Raw genomic sequence first — 17,393 nt, 5'->3', positions numbered from 1 at the left:
GTAGTTCTAGTATATTTTGGAGTGGGAAAGCAAAGAAAGTATAGTCTACAACTTACTAATAGTAAGAGGTAAGTATACGGACCATAATCATGTTATTTTTTTACAAGCATTTTATATATGTTTATTTTGATACGCATATATATGATTATTTGAGAAATGATTGTGGGTCCAAGTATGTGAATTAATGTGTGGCTCAAAAAGAGCTATAAAATAAATACGGTGGTATGTCTCTAATAAATATACGGGTTACGAGTCTCGAGGGTTTCGGTAGTTGAAACCCCAAAATATAAATACTATATATAAAAGATTTCGGGAGTTAAAATCTCAAGAGGTTCGGGTGTTGAACTCCAAATATAAAAAGGGGAGTAAATAACGCTAATGGGTTATAAATGAGCTCATACGGAATTCGGGTGTCGAATTCCTAAAGAATAAAGAGGAGTACAATTAAGGATTTCAGGTGTTGAAATCCCAAGGATTTGAGTGTTGAATTCCCAAAAAATATTGTGGAGTAAATATAAGGATTTCAGGTGCTGAAATCCCAAGGAATTTGGTTGTTAAATTTCAAATAAGAATAAAACGTATTTTTATAAAATGGTGTACTTACTTAGCGAAAGCTAATAAAAATATGTTTTAAAATGTTTTCAGGAAAAGCACCCCTAGATGGTTGAAGCTTCATGGACGGGACTGGACTGACAAGAGAACCATACTCTCGTGTTTAATAGTTTGTATAATAAAGTTTGTATTAAACATATATGTTTTCTTGTATAATATATATTTTTATAAAATAAAACGTCACCACGAGTTACAGGTTTTGGATGTAAACTGGGACCTACTCTGATATTTTGTAAAAGTATTAAAAAAAAGTTAGGGTGTTTCAAGTTGGTATTAGAGCACGGTTCGAGAGATTTAAGTATTCAGGATAAATACTTAGACTCGAACCATAATTGCTCTTGATAAATAAACGAGAGGGTTCAGTCCAGAAGCGGTCCATGGAAGCTAGAAAGAGGAGTTTTGTATGGGTGCATAAATGAAATTAAGAGACAACATATGTGAATACTGAAATTTGTATGTTAAAAGACAATATAGTAGTTGGAAGATCAAGATGAGTATAATATATTTCTTTCATGCCTGGCCAGTATGAGAATAAATGTATCATACCGCTATGAATTCTCAATAATTATATTGTGTTGGAAACAACAAAGAGTAAGTGGGGGAAAATATATATGCATGAAATGATGTGCGTGTTTATATTTATTGCATCATATGTGTATATACGGTGCTTTATGTTTTAGGGCCTTAGATAAATTGTTAAAATTAACACTAGATTGAGGAGTATAAAGGCCTTAGATAAAGTACCTTATAAGCGATAAGATTATGGAATGAAAATAATAATAAATAAATTATTCTTCACAGTAAAAAGATATGGTGGAGGAAGAAGGAAATATTGTACATGGTGATGGAAACCGTAATGTAGAAAAACATATAGATAATGCTTCAGAAAGATCTGCGTCTTCACCTCATCAAGATGATGCTATAAAATTGTACCTGATGAAATTCGCAAGCAAATTGCAATTGAGGTGGGGAAAGCATTCGAAGCCAATATTCTATTTCTTCTGGCCGAAATGCAAAATTCTATAGGATTTATGCTGGAAGAAAATCTTAAAAAGAATGAATCGAATGTGGAAAAGCCTCTCGAGACCGTGGGAGCAGCACCAAGAGTGGAGGTAGAAACGCATCGATGTGCGTATAGAAATTTCATGGCTTGTAAACCGTCACAATTTAAGGGAGAAATAGACCCCCTGGTCAGCCAAATGTGGATTACAGCTATGGAGACTATTTTTGATACGTGTCACTGCGACGCGACTGATGAAGTGATGTTCGCAACGAACCAATTAGTTGAACAAGCTAAAGACTGGTGGGATATGGTCAAAAAGGAAAAAGGTAGGGAAACGATAAGAAATATGTCTTGGGAAGAGTTTAAACCAATCTTCCTAAAACATTTCAGTCCCCGTGTTGCAATTGATCGTATCACCGAAGAACTTCTTCATATGCGTCAAGGCAACGAAACGGTGGATGAAATATTTGGAATTTTCTATGATAAAGCAAAGTTTTTCCCTTCCCTCTTCACAAGTGAAGAAGCGTGGCTAACTCGTTTCCACCTTATCCTTAAGACGGAAATAAGAGAATTTATTTCTCCATCAAAGTGTGGAAGTCTCGAGGAGCTTCTTAATTGGGCTCGTGAACGAGAGGTGGAGCTAAAAAGACAAGTTGAAAGAGATGGGAAGCAAAAGCTAGATGTTGTAATTCCTGCAGCATCAACAAAGAAAGCTAAAATTTTTAAGCCTACAAAAGTACATGGCTTTAAGAAGGAATCTGGTACTTGCCAGTTCTGTGGAAAGAGGCATTTTGGGGAATGTCGTTATAAGAACCCAACTTGTTATAAGTGTGGGAGACTTGGGCATACAGCCCCAGAGTGTACTAGTCCAGTGAACTTATGTTATAACTGCTATAAACCGGGCCACATGAAAAATGATTGCCCAGAGTTGAGGGCAAGGAATGGAAAGGCGACAGAAGGATCCAGAACTGCCGAGAATGTGAAGAAGTTGGAAGCTCCAAAACCCCGAGGCAAGGCTTTTCAAATAACCGCAGAGGAGGCGAAGGTTATACCTGATGTCGTAACAGGTACCTTTTTTGTAAATTCCCTCCCCGCCTATGTTTTATTTGATTCTGGATCTAGTAGATCCTTCGTATCGAAAACTTTTGCTTGCCATAGTTCTTTTAGTATAAGTAAATTAATAAATTCATTAGACGTCGAAATCGCTAGTGATAAGAGCTTTGTCGTCTCCGAAGTATGTCGAAATTGTAAAATAATTATTCAAGGAGAAGAATATTCTATCGACTTAATTCCTATTACACTAAGGGAATTTGATGTCATTATTGGGATGGACTGGTTATCCCAACATCAGGCGTCTATAGTTTGTAATAGAAAGATCGTTCAATTTCTATCACAAACTGGAAAACAATTTTTTGTTTATGGAGAAAGGAAGAATGATATTATAATATGCTCGATGGCAAAGGTGAGGAGGTATATGAAGCATGGTCATCATACGTTTCTCGCCTACGTGATTGATACAAAAGAAAAAAGAAATGAACTTGATCAAGTCCCTGTTGTTAATGAATTTCCTGACGTTTTTCCTGATGAGCTGCTGGGAGTTCCACATGAAAGGGAAGTCGAGTTTAAAATTGATCTAGTTCCAGGAGCTAAACCAGTGGCTAAATCCCCATATCAGTTGGCACCAAATAAGATGAAGGAGTTGATGTCTCAACTCCAAGATCTATTGGATAAAGGATTTATTCGACCAAGTGTTTCACCTTGGGGCGCACCTATTTTGTTTGTTAAAAAGAAAGACGGTAGCATGCGGATGTGCATTGATTACCGTGAATTGAATAAATTGACCATCAAGAATAGGTATCCGTTGCCTAGAATTGATGATTTTTTGATCAATTACAAGGTGCTAGTTGGTTCTCAAAGATCGATCTAAGGTCGGGATATCATCAAGTAAAGGTACGAGAAGAAGATGTACCTAAGACGGCTTTTCGTAATCATTATGGGCATTATGAATTCGTTGTGATGCCATTCAGCTTAACGAATGCCCCAACAGTTTTCATGGATCTTATGAATCGAGTATGTAAGCCAATGCTTGATCATTCCGTTATCGTGTTCATCGATGATATTCTCATCTATTCTCAAACCGAAAAAGCTCATACTCAACATCTTCGCGAGGTTCTTGATACCTTAAGAAGAGAAAAGCTATACGCAAAGTTTTCTAAATGTGCGTTCTGGCTTAGAGAAGTTCAATTCTTGGGTCACGTCGTGAACGAGGAGGGTATCTTAGTGGATCCCGCTGTGACATCTGCCCGATCCGACCCGACCCAGGTACCCGTTTCTCTGACCCGATCTCTTTCTTTTATTATTTAATATTTATACTTATATTTTATTTTTAATAATAATAATATATATTTCCTTCCCGCCTCTTTCTCTCTCTTTCTTTCCGCCGTCCCGTCCCTCTTCCTTCTCTCTTTCCGCCTTCTTTTCCCTCTTGTCGCCGTCCCGCCCTTACGCCTTGTTTCCCTCTTTTTCTTCTAACTCTTTGCTTATCCTTTGGTTCTTCCCACCTAAGGATGTCTGCAGCTCCACGCGCCAGACTCCTTACATGGAAGCCTGCGTGAAGACATCTTGTTCCTGCGATGCGTGAAGAGAACTCTTCTCGCAGCGCGCTAAGAATGCATGTTCTTCCCGCAATGCGCTAAGAATGTATGTTCTTCCCGCGATGCGCTTAGAATTCTAGTTCTTCACGCAGCACGCTAAGGATGTGATTCTTCCCGCAGTGCGCTAAGGATTGTTGTGCCAGCCTTCGCGCTCGCGCACTCAGCCTTCTCGCGCTTGACCCTTTAGTCTAGTCCTGTTTTATCCAGCCTGTATGCTTTTGTGTTGTCTTATCTTCTGAGCTGTTGACCTAACCTATCTAATGTCTAAATAGTTACTTTCGGCGCAGCATGCGCACCAACCCCATTGGTTGGTAGATAAAGTGACTGACATAATCTTTTGAGATCTGCTTTTTCCATGCTTGACCAGTACTTTTTCTGGACCGCCCATGCCTTTTTCTGAATCCTGTCAGCCTTTTTCTCTTTTTCCCTGCTACCATATCTTTTGATATCTTTACTTTTCAGAACTTTTTACTGTTGATATCTTTTCTTTTACTTTTGGAGATCTTTTCTAGGGTTTGTGTCCCCTAGGGTTTACCTATATATAGTACTATTTTCATAACACTACACACACAAAACACTTACACTCTCCTGTTCTCTCTTGCTCCTTGCCGTTGTTTTTCCTCTGCCGCCTCCTCTCTTGCCTCCGTCTTCCTCCCTGTTCTGCTCTGTTTTCTGGTAATATATATATATAAAATAATTTACTTATTAATTATGCTAACTTATAATCAAGACTTAAAACCGATCGTTAAAACAATAATCTTTACTTATAGGTTAACTTGTGCTTGTTTAAAGTTGGTTCTTGCTTTATCTTACACCGCATCGTTTATCAAGTGAGTAATCTCGTACCTAATCCCTTTTTGCTTTTAATGTTTTGGGATGTTCATGTGTTCATACAAACTTAGAGTCTTAAACTTGTTTATGAACTTTAGTCGCGCAGTATCCCATGTGTTGAGGATGTAGACTTGGCTGTTTATTTGTATGTGTGGATCATTAACCGTCTTGTCGGTCTATTCCGCAGTTCGCATGGTACCATTAGATGAACACGGGAGAACTATCGTTTATGATTTTCTCTTTTGTTACACTTGCACAGTTAGTCTTGTTTGTGAGCTCAATTGTGAGCACTGGCAGTCTTGTCTCTTAGAGTTGGTCCCGATCTGATTACACCCTTGTTGAAACCCAGACATACACATGTTGCGCGCAGATTTATGATTATCTATGTATTGTATTAAACTTGATTTCTCACCAACACGCAAGTGTTTGACGTTTATTTTAACACATGTTCAGGTTTGCAGTAGCTGTTTTGGAGCTTGTGGACACGTAGGACGTTTTCACTTTTGGACCTAGAATTAAAATGTATCAAGACAAGTTAATGTTGTTTGAATGTTATAATTTATAATATATTGATTTATGTTTGATTTATGTTCTTTATTTTCCCCGCTGCGCGTGCGCGATAAAATGTGTATTAATAAATATTGACACCAATAGTGTCGCGAGTAATGAAGCAATATGTGGCGCCCCGATGTATAATCCGCCTTTGGTCGGGGTGTTACAGATTGGTATCAGAGCTCGTTGACTTTAGGATAGGTGGTTAGACGTAACGGCCTAGAATACCTAAGAGTCCCTTCTCGCGCATGAGAGAAATCTCATGTTTGCGCGCTTATTGTTAATTACTCGTTATTTATGAATATGCTCGCACTTGCGCAGTATATGATTTTATGTTTTATTTCGCGATATTTCGATTTTTGCTGAATTTCGATTTTTATTGATTTTTCTTGCCTATTCGTTTGTTGGGATTTGAAGATCCGAAAAGTCATGGTGATACATGAATAGTTGATTTTCAATTTCCATTTACGATTATGTTCTGAGGTTGGAAACTTGAAAAGTCATGGTGATACATGAATTGTCAACCTCCAATACTCATTTTCTTGTATATTTTATATTGAGGATTGAAAAGTCATGGTGATACATGAATCGTCAATCTCCAATGCTCGTTTGCTCGTATATTTTAAATTGGGAATTCGGAAAGTCATGGTGATACATGAATTGTCGATTCTTGATTCGAATTTGTTACCTTTATTAAGTCTGCATTTAGGATCATTTATTTTACTTTAACTTTTGATAGCATCTAACTCCGTGAAACCAAGCTTTATAAGATTAAAACTTTGCGATAAAAACCAAGATATTAACTAAAATTAAAATTTTTATAGAATGCCTCCGCTATCTCGCCGATTTCAGAGAAGAGAAGCCTCGCGCATGCGTAGACAGCAACGTTCCCAGGAAATGGCCGCCGTAATAGCCCAAGCCTTGAGCCAAAACAATACCTCGAGTTATAACATTAAGTCCTTTAACGCGGGTAACCCTCCAAAGTTCACAGGTCTTGAAGGAGCCACCGTGATGCTCCAATGGCTCGAAAAGATTGAAAACACTTTCCTCCATACCCAATGCCCCTCAGACAGACGAACCCTATATGCTTCCAGCGTCCTGGAATCCAGAGCGCTTACATGGTGGAATGGAGTAGCTCATGCGCGTGGCGCAGAGGCTGCTTCTAGCATGACATGGGAGGAATTCAAGGAAATTCTTACGCGAGAATTCTGCCCTCCCAACGAAGTTAAGCGCCTGGAGGAGGAATTTTGGAATCTTAAGCAGTACAGCGGTGAAGCGCGCGAGTACGCGACGCGCTTCCATGAACTAAGTTTGCTTGTCCCTCACCTTGTTACCCCTTCCCGCCGAGCCATAGAGAAATTCCTTGGGGGTCTCCCCATGGAAATTCAAGATTCTGTATGGGCCAGAAACCCAGTTACCCTCTCTGACGCCATCGAGTTGGCCGCTGTGCTCAGCGACAACCATGTCAGAGCAGGAACCCTGTTCCTGCGGGGAACTGAGAAGACCAAACTCACCAAGACTGCCCCTGAACCAACAGAAACCAAACCTGAACACTCAAACCGTAACAACCTCAAGCGCAGGCGCAAGGCCTATGCGCTTACCAACCCGCCCATTGTCCAGCAACCCGCATACCAACCTCCAGTTCATGCGCCTAACCCACTGTCAGCCTACCCAACACCTCCTGTAGTCCATAACTATGCCTTAACCAATCCCGCACTCCCTGCCCCGCCTCCTAAGAAACCTTACACAGGAAACCATCCCTTTTGCCCAACCTGTAGATTTCACCACCCAACCCAAACCCCGTGTCGACTTTGTACCCGATGTGGCCGTACTGGTCACACTGCTGAGAACTGTAGAGTCCTTCCCGCCAATCCAATTGCGCCAACACCACCAGTCTACCCGCAGAACCCACAATCAATCTACCAAAACCCACGACCCAGATCGTGCTTTAACTGCGGTGATCCCAGTCATTTCCGGAACGCGTGCCCGAGACTACAAGTGCAAATCACACAAGCGAATCCGGTGAACCAGATTTCGAACCAAGTGACGCGTGGACGAGCTTTTAACATAACCGCGCACCAAGCGCAAGCGAATAATGACGTAGTTAATGGTACATTTTTACTTAACGGATTTTATGCTTCTGTACTTTTTGATACTGGCGCCGATCGAAGTTTTATTTCTCGCGCCTTCGAGCAGAAGCTTGCGCGACCGCGCGATGACTTAAAAGAAGATTTTTCAGTTGAATTGGCTAATGGTGAAACTGTTTTAATAAACTCAGTGATTAAAGATTGTACGCTTAACCTTAACGAAAACGATTTTCTAATCGACCTCATCCCCATGCCTCTTGGAAGCTTTGATGTTATCATTGGTATGGACTGGCTCTCGAAGAATCGCGCCGAAGTTATTTGCGCCAAGAAATTGATTCGCATACCTCGAGAAAATGGTGATCTTCATATTTACGGCGAAAAACCCTCCAGTGGTCTTAAACTTATGTCTTGCGCCGAAGCCCAAAGACTCATGCGGAAGAAGTGTGTTGCATTCTTAGCCCATGTGGTTAAACCTGCTGAAGAGAAGAAGCTTCGCGACATCCTTGTTGTGCGTGATTTCCCTGAAGTTTTTCCTGATGATCTTCCTGGTATCCCTCCCGCTCGTGAAGTCGAGTTCCGTATTGATCTTGTCCCTGGTGCTTCCCCCGTGGCTAAATCTCCTTACCGTCTTGCGCCCGCTGAGATGCAAGAATTGGCAAGTCAACTTCAAGAGTTGACCGCTAAAGGATTCATTCGCCCTAGCTCTTCGCCCTGGGGTGCTCCGGTGTTGTTCGTTAAAAAGAAAGATGGATCGTTTCGCATGTGTATTGATTACCGCGAGTTGAACAAACTCACCATTAAAAACCGGTATCCCTTACCGCGTATTGACGACCTCTTTGATCAACTCCAAGGTGCCTCTTGTTTCTCGAAGATCGATCTCCGCTCTGGCTATCACCAGTTGCGCATCCGCGATGAAGATGTTCCGAAGACTGCTTTTCGAACTCGTTATGGCCATTTTGAATTCTTGGTCATGTCCTTCGGTTTAACCAACGCACCCGCTGTTTTCATGGATCTAATGAATCGGGTGTGTAGGCCTTTCTTGGATAAATTCGTGATTGTGTTTATCGATGATGTTCTGGTGTATTCTAAGACCAAGGCCGAGCACGAGCAACATCTTCGGTTGGTGTTGCAAAAGCTTCGAACCGAGCAGCTCTATGCTAAGCTTTCCAAGTGTGAATTCTGGTCTGATGAAGTACAGTTTCTTGGCCATGTTGTGAACAAGATGGGTATTCATGTCGACCCATCCAAAATTGAAGCAATCAAGAACTGGATTACGCCATCCTCTCCTTCTGAGATCCGTTCCTTTCTGGGCTTAGCTGGTTACTACCGGCGATTCATTTCGAACTTCTCAAAGATCGCTTTGCCTTTAACAGCTCTGACGCACAAAGGTAAACCGTATATTTGGGGCTCGAAGCAAGAAGAAGCCTTTCTAACGCTCAAGCGTTTGTTGTGTGAAGCTCCTGTTCTTGCGCTACCTGAGGGTAATGATGATTTTGTCGTGTATTGCGATGCATCCAACCAAGGTCTCGGTTGTGTTCTTATGCAACGAGGCAAGGTTATCGCTTACGCATCAAGGCAACTTAAGGTTCATGAAAAGAATTATACAACTCACGACCTCGAACTTGGTGCAGTTGTTTTTGCCTTGAAGATCTGGAGACACTACCTTTATGGTACTAAGTGTATCCTTTACACTGACCATAAAAGCCTTCAGCATATCTTTGATCAGAAGGAACTTAACATGAGACAACGCCGATGGAACGAACTCATCAGCGATTACGATTGTGAGATCCGGTATCATCCTGGTAAGGCTAATGTGGTAGCCGATGCGCTCAGCCGAAAACCCTGCCAGCTTAACTGTATTTTGCCGCGCACGCAGCTTCACTTCGCGCCGATTCAAAGCAACCTTGAATCGCGTATTCGTGACGCGCAGCGCGCATCCATCAGTAACGGTAACCTTCGCGCCGAGTTAGCGTGTGGCGCGGAAGCACTCTTTGTCCCTAATCTGAGTGGAATTCTCTGCTATCTCAATCGCATCTGGATTCCCTTTGATGAGAATCTTCGCGCTGATATCCTGAGTGAAGCGCACAAATCTCGATATTCCGTTCATCCTGGCGCTGATAAGATGTACAAGGATTTGCGCATAACTTATTGGTGGCCCGGTATGAAAAAGGATATTGCTGTGTTCGTAGCTAGATGTCTGACTTGTTCTAAAGTAAAAGCTGAACACCAACGCCCATCTGGTTTGCTCGAACAACCAGAAATTCCTACGTGGAAATGGGAATGTGTAGCAATGGACTTTATTACCAAGTTACCTTTGACAACAAGTAAACATGATAGCATTTGGGTAATAGTGGATCGTTTGACTAAGTCTGCTCACTTCCTGCCCATTCGTGAAAACTACCGTGTTGAGCAACTCGCGCAGCTGTATGTCAAGGAAATTGTTTGCCGTCATGGTACTCCTTTGAGCATCATATCCGATCGCGATGGCCGTTTTATATCTCGCTTTTGGAAATCTCTCCAATCTGCGCTAGGAACTCGCTTGGACATGAGTACGGCATATCATCCTCAGACTGACGGTCAGTCTGAGCGAACTATTCAAACTCTTGAGGATATGCTCCGATCTTGTGTTCTTGATTTTGGAGGTAATTGGGATTCGCACCTGCCTTTGATCGAGTTCTCTTATAATAACAGCTATCATTCCAGTATCGGTATGGCCCCATTTGAAGCACTTTACGGTCGTAAGTGCCGCTCCCCGATTTGTTGGAGCGAAGTGGGTGAAACTCAAATCACAGGACCCGAACTTGTTCAAGAGACAACAGATAAAATCGCCAAGATCCGTGATCATCTGCTGACTGCAAGAAGCCGACAGAAGAGTTACGCAGATCGCAGGCGAAAGCCTCTCGAATTTCAAGTTGGTGATCTTGTTCTCCTCAAAGTGTCGCCCTGGAAAGGTGTTGTCCGCTTTGGGAAGAAAGGTAAGCTTGCTCCTCGATATGTTGGACCATTCAAGATTCTCGCGCGTGTGGGAAAAGTTGCCTACAGACTTGACCTGCCGCCCGCGCTCAGTAATGTGCATCCAACGTTCCATGTATCCAATCTCAAGAAGTGTTTAGCTGACAAGAACCTTCACATTCCACTTGATGAAGTTCAAGTTGATGAATCTATGCATTTCGTTGAGAAGCCTGTTGAGATTATGGATCGCGAGGTAAAGCAAACCAAGCGCAGTCGTATCCCTATCGTGAAAATTCGCTGGGAGTCCAAGCGCGGAGCCGAGTTTACATGGGAAAGGGAAGATCAAATGAAGATCAAGTACCCGCACCTGTTCTCTGCGCAACCTACTTCGAGATAAATTTCGGGACGAAATTTCTTAAAGTAGGGGAGACTGTGACATCTGCCCGATCCGACCCGACCCAGGTACCCGTTTCTCTGACCCGATCTCTTTCTTTTATTATTTAATATTTATACTTATATTTTATTTTTAATAATAATAATATATATTTCCTTCCCGCCTCTTTCTCTCTCTTTCTTTCCGCCGTCCCGTCCCTCTTCCTTCTCTCTTTCCGCCTTCTTTTCCCTCTTGTCGCCGTCCCGCCCTTACGCCTTGTTTCCCTCTTTTTCTTCTAACTCTTTGCTTATCCTTTGGTTCTTCCCACCTAAGGATGTCTGCAGCTCCACGCGCCAGACTCCTTACATGGAAGCCTGCGTGAAGACATCTTGTTCCTGCGATGCGTGAAGAGAACTCTTCTCGCAGCGCGCTAAGAATGCATGTTCTTCCCGCAATGCGCTAAGAATGTATGTTCTTCCCGCGATGCGCTTAGAATTCTAGTTCTTCACGCAGCACGCTAAGGATGTGATTCTTCCCGCAGTGCGCTAAGGATTGTTGTGCCAGCCTTCGCGCTCGCGCACTCAGCCTTCTCGCGCTTGACCCTTTAGTCTAGTCCTGTTTTATCCAGCCTGTATGCTTTTGTGTTGTCTTATCTTCTGAGCTGTTGACCTAACCTATCTAATGTCTGAATAGTTACTTTCGGCGCAGCATGCGCACCAACCCCATTGGTTGGTAGATAAAGTGACTGACATAATCTTTTGAGATCTGCTTTTTCCATGCTTGACCAGTACTTTTTCTGGACCGCCCATGCCTTTTTCTGAATCCTGTCAGCCTTTTTCTCTTTTTCCCTGCTACCATATCTTTTGATATCTTTACTTTTCAGAACTTTTTACTGTTGATATCTTTTCTTTTACTTTTGGAGATCTTTTCTAGGGTTTGTGTCCCCTAGGGTTTACCTATATATAGTACTATTTTCATAACACTACACACACAAAACACTTACACTCTCCTGTTCTCTCTTGCTCCTTGCCGTTGTTTTTCCTCTGCCGCCTCCTCTCTTGCCTCCGTCTTCCTCCCTGTTCTGCTCTGTTTTCTGGTAATATATATATATAAAATAATTTACTTATTAATTATGCTAACTTATAATCAAGACTTAAAACCGATCGTTAAAACAATAATCTTTACTTATAGGTTAACTTGTGCTTGTTTAAAGTTGGTTCTTGCTTTATCTTACACCGCATCGTTTATCAAGTGAGTAATCTCGTACCTAATCCCTTTTTGCTTTTAATGTTTTGGGATGTTCATGTGTTCATACAAACTTAGAGTCTTAAACTTGTTTATGAACTTTAGTCGCGCAGTATCCCATGTGTTGAGGATGTAGACTTGGCTGTTTATTTGTATGTGTGGATCATTAACCGTCTTGTCGGTCTATTCCGCAGTTCGCATGGTACCATTAGATGAACACGGGAGAACTATCGTTTATGATTTTCTCTTTTGTTACACTTGCACAGTTAGTCTTGTTTGTGAGCTCAATTGTGAGCACTGGCAGTCTTGTCTCTTAGAGTTGGTCCCGATCTGATTACACCCTTGTTGAAACCCAGACATACACATGTTGCGCGCAGATTTATGATTATCTATGTATTGTATTAAACTTGATTTCTCACCAACACGCAAGTGTTTGACGTTTATTTTAACACATGTTCAGGTTTGCAGTAGCTGTTTTGGAGCTTGTGGACACGTAGGACGTTTTCACTTTTGGACCTAGAATTAAAATGTATCAAGACAAGTTAATGTTGTTTGAATGTTATAATTTATAATATATTGATTTATGTTTGATTTATGTTCTTTATTTTCCCCGCTGCGCGTGCGCGATAAAATGTGTATTAATAAATATTGACACCAATAGTGTCGCGAGTAATGAAGCAATATGTGGCGCCCCGATGTATAATCCGCCTTTGGTCGGGGTGTTACACCCGCCAAGATAGAATCTACTATGCAATGGTCTCCTCCAAAGACCCCAACTGAAGTAAGAAGTTTTCTTGGTTTAGCCGGTTATTATCGGCGTTTCATTCAGGATTTTTCGAAAATAGCCTCTTCGTTAACAAAGCTAACTCGAAAGAATTCCAAATTTGAATGGAACTCAGAACACGAAAAGGCGTTTCAAATCTTGAAAGAAAAGCTAACTAGAGCTCCTATACTCGCTTTACCAGAAGGAGCAGAGGACTTTGAAGTTTATTCCGACGCCTCACGTATTGGATTGGGTTGTGTTCTTATGCAAAGAGAGAAAGTGATAGCATATGCCTCACGAAATTAAAGTCACATGAAGCAAACTACCCGACCCATGATCTCGAATTAGCAGCAGTAGTATTTGCGCTAAAGATCTGGAGGCACTATTTATATGGAACAAAATGCACTGTCTATAATGATCATAAAAGTCTGAAGTATTCTTTGATCAGAAAGAGTTGAACATGAGACAACGTCTATGGTTGGAATTAGTCAAAGATTATGACTGTGAAATTCTCTACCACCCAGGTAAAGCCAATGTTGTGGCTGATGCCCTGAGTCGAAAAGAGAATTATTCTCCGATTAAGGTACAATCATATAAACTGATTGTAAATTCGGACTTATTTAACCAAATTAAAATTGCGCAAAAGGAAACACTAAAAGAAGAAAACTTAAAGCGCGAAAGAATTGTTGGTCAAGTTCGACATTTGGAAGAAAATGATAAAGGAGTTAAGATTCGTTTTGGACGAGTTTGGATTCCTAAATCTTGTTCAATTAAAACGATCATTCTAGATGAGGCACATAAATCAAAGTGTTCAATTCATCCAGGTGCAACCTAAATGTACAGTGACTTGAAGAAAAATTACTGGTGGCCTGGTATGAAAAGAGATATCGTTAAATATGTGGAAAGGTGTTTGACTTGTTTACAAGTTAAGGCTGAACATCAGAAACCATATGGAAAGATGCAACCTCTAGAGATTCCATTATGGAAGTGGGAACACATTACGATGGATTTAATAACGAAACTTCCAAAAACAGCAAAAGGACATGATACGATATGGGTAGTTGTCGATCGTTTGACAAAAAGTGCACACTTTATACCCATTCATGAAAAATATACTTCAGAACGAATGGCGGAAGTGTATATTAATGAGGTGGTGTCAAGACATGGAGTGCCAGTATCTATCGTATCTGATAGAGACACTCGTTTTACCTCAAGATTTTGGAGAAAATTTCAGGAGGAAATGGGCACAAAATTATTAATCAGTACGGTATATCATCCTCAGACCGACAAACAAAGTGAAAGAACAATTCAAACTCTAGAAGATATGCTCCGTGCTTGATTATTGATTTTGGTGGCAGTTGGGACAAGTATTTACCCCTGGCAGAGTTCTCTTATAATAATAGTTACCATTCAAGTATTGGGATGCCCCCATTTGAAATGCTTTATGGTAGAAAATGTCGCACTCCAGTATGTTGGGGAGAAGTTGGTCAAAGAGAACTCGCAAACAAAGAAGTGGTAAACGCAACGAATGAAAAGATTGATCAAATAAGAGCATATTTGAAAGCGGCTCAGGATCGACAGAAGTCGTATGCGAATAAACGAAGACGCCCAATTGAATTTCAAGTAGGAGACTATATTATGTTAAAAGTCTCTCCATGGAAAGAAGTGATTCGTTTCCGTAAACGTGGTAAACTAAGTCCACGATTCATTGGTCCGTTTAAGATAATTGCTCGTGTAGGGCAAGTGGCCTATCGACTAGATTTACCCGAAGAATTAAACGGAATCCATAACACATTTCACGTGTCATACTTACGGAAATGTTTGGCCGATGAAACGGCATGTGTGCCGTTAAATGATATTGAAGTGGATGATAAGCTTAACTATATAGAAAAGTCGGTAGCGATTCTTGATCATAAAGTTAAGCAACTTAGAAATAAAGATATAAGTCAAGTAAAAGTACAGTGGAAACATCGGCGAGGTCAGATACCACGTGGGAAGCCGAAGATGAAATGAGAAAGTATTACCCAGAATTATTCGAGGTATGAACAGGTTTCGGGGACGAAACCTAATTAAGAGGGGGAGATTTGTAACACCCCGTTTGTGAATGATAATAAAATATTTGAAATTTATATTTCAAATATTAGTAGACAAGTGAGTAATAAATAAAACCACGCGTTAAAATATACAGGTTTAAACGAGTTTTCGGAACCATCTAATATAGTATAAAACAAGAACTAGATAATAAGAATTATTATTATATTATAGAGTTTGTTCAAAATTAAGTGGTGGTGACATTATGCAATGTCACGTTACAAGATGCACACATAATACATAAATTGAATGGCTTGTCATTAGATCAATTTATAGGGATTAAAATTGAAAGATTGTAAATTCCCTAGACTAAGGAATCGTACATGGCATGCTTATCTGTTATATTTTATATGGGAAAATACCATAAAAAACCAACATACTTTCTCTTTTTGCTCATAAAAGTCCCTTAACAACTTTTTGCACTTTAAAGTCCCTCCACATGCTAATTTTGAACATAAATGCGATATAACTTATAAAAATAATTTAACAATGATTTTCCTTGCTTATATGTTTTTCCTTTTTCTTATGTGGCATATACATTTTTATTCAAATGAAAAATGAAATTACATGAACATTAGATGGAATTAAATATCCTAATTGAATACATTCACCAAATAACCTAATGGTCTAACACTAAACGGCAGAAGCTTAAGAGCAAAGGGATCGTCATCTAATTTGGAAATTGATTCTGAATCGGTAACAAAGCAAACGAATCAGGTATGTAATCACAAAGAAAATGAAAATCGATTTGATACCTTAAATGCTCTAACGAATCGTGTTAAACTGATCGATATGATAAATCCATTTTATACCTTTTTTCTTACAAATTCATCTTTTTTACGTGTTATTAAAAATATCATATTTTACAACAGTTAATAAGATTATTGCTTGCAACTAAGAATTGTGTGACTATCTTGTAATATAAACATATAATTATATTTAGAAAAGGATAAAAATTAAAAATAACCGTAGTACAAAAAGGTAAAAAGAACAATATAAAAAAATTATTAACATAATTTGCTTACATGTCAAATTTTGACACATAGGCGGTCCATATCAACCTATTTAATTTCATGTGTATATCACATAAGAAAAAAAATACTATAATAAGTTACATTGCATTTATGTTCAAAATTAGCATGTGGAGGGACGTTAAAGTGCACAAAGTTGTTAAGAGAATTTTGTGAGCAAAAAGAGAAAGTGTGTTGATTTTTTATGGTATTTTCCCATTTTATATTAATATCTTGGCGATGAAGTTTTCTTGTTAGATAAGAATTCTTAATGGGTAAGGAAGAATCTTTGTCCATATATATATATTCGTTCTCTGTATGAAAGTTTATAAACCAAAAATAATAATCTAAGTGGAGAGCATATGGTTAAAATAACAAGTAGTTCTAGTATATTTTGGAGTGGGAAAGCAAAGAAAGTATCGTCTACAACTTACCAATAGTAAGAGGTAACTATACGGACCATAATTATGTTATTTTTTTTACAAGCATTTTATATATGTTTATTTTGATACGCATATATATGATTATTTGAGAAATGATTGTGGGTCCAAGTATGTGAATTAATGAGTGGCTCAAAAAGAGGCTATAAAATAAATACGGTGGTATGCCTCTAATAAAAATACGGGTTACGAGTCCCGAGGGTTTCGGTAGTTGAAACCCCAAAATATAAATACTATATATAAAAGATTTCAGGAGTTGAAATCTCAAGGGGTTCGGGTGTTGAACTCCAAATATAAAAAGTGGAGTAAATAACCCTCATGGGTTATAAATGAGCTCATACGGAATTCGGGTGTCGAACTCCCAAAGAATAAAGATGAGTAAAATTAAGGATTTCGGGTGTTGAAATCCCAAGGATTTGGGTGTTGAATTCCCAAATAATATTGTGGAGTAAATATAAGGATTTCAGGTGTTGAAATCCTAAGGAATTTGGTTGTTAAATTTCAAATAAGAATAAAACATATTTTTATAAAATGGTGCACTTACTTAGCGAAAGCTAATAAAAATATGTTTTAAAATGTTTTCAGGAAAAGCACCCCTAGATGGTTGAAGCTTCATGGACGGGACTGGACTGACAAGAGAACCATACTCTCGTGTTTAATAGTTTCTATAATAAAGTTTGTATTAAACATATATGTTTTCTTGTATAATATATATTTTTATAAAATAAAACGTCACCACGAGTGACAGGTTTTGGATGTAAACTGGGACCTACTCTGATA

General features: G+C 39.6%; 1 long non-coding RNA gene across 1 annotated transcript; it reads left to right on the top strand.

The window, feature by feature from the left end:
* Positions 1–603: 603 nt before the first annotated feature.
* Positions 604–17,375, top strand: LOC143615525 (uncharacterized). The gene is made up of 2 exons (XR_013150492.1): positions 604–735; positions 17,290–17,375. It is a non-coding gene; the product is annotated as an uncharacterized LOC143615525 (long non-coding RNA).
* Positions 17,376–17,393: the final 18 nt, after the last annotated feature.

Source organism: Bidens hawaiensis, unplaced genomic scaffold (assembly GCF_021521415.1).
Source record: "Bidens hawaiensis isolate Kalapana, Puna unplaced genomic scaffold, B.hawaiensis_p1.1 tig00043478_1, whole genome shotgun sequence".
NCBI classification, from domain to species: Eukaryota; Viridiplantae; Streptophyta; class Magnoliopsida; order Asterales; family Asteraceae; genus Bidens; species Bidens hawaiensis.
Note: the sequence above shows the minus strand (reverse complement) of the source record. Positions and strands in the feature narration are given on the sequence as shown.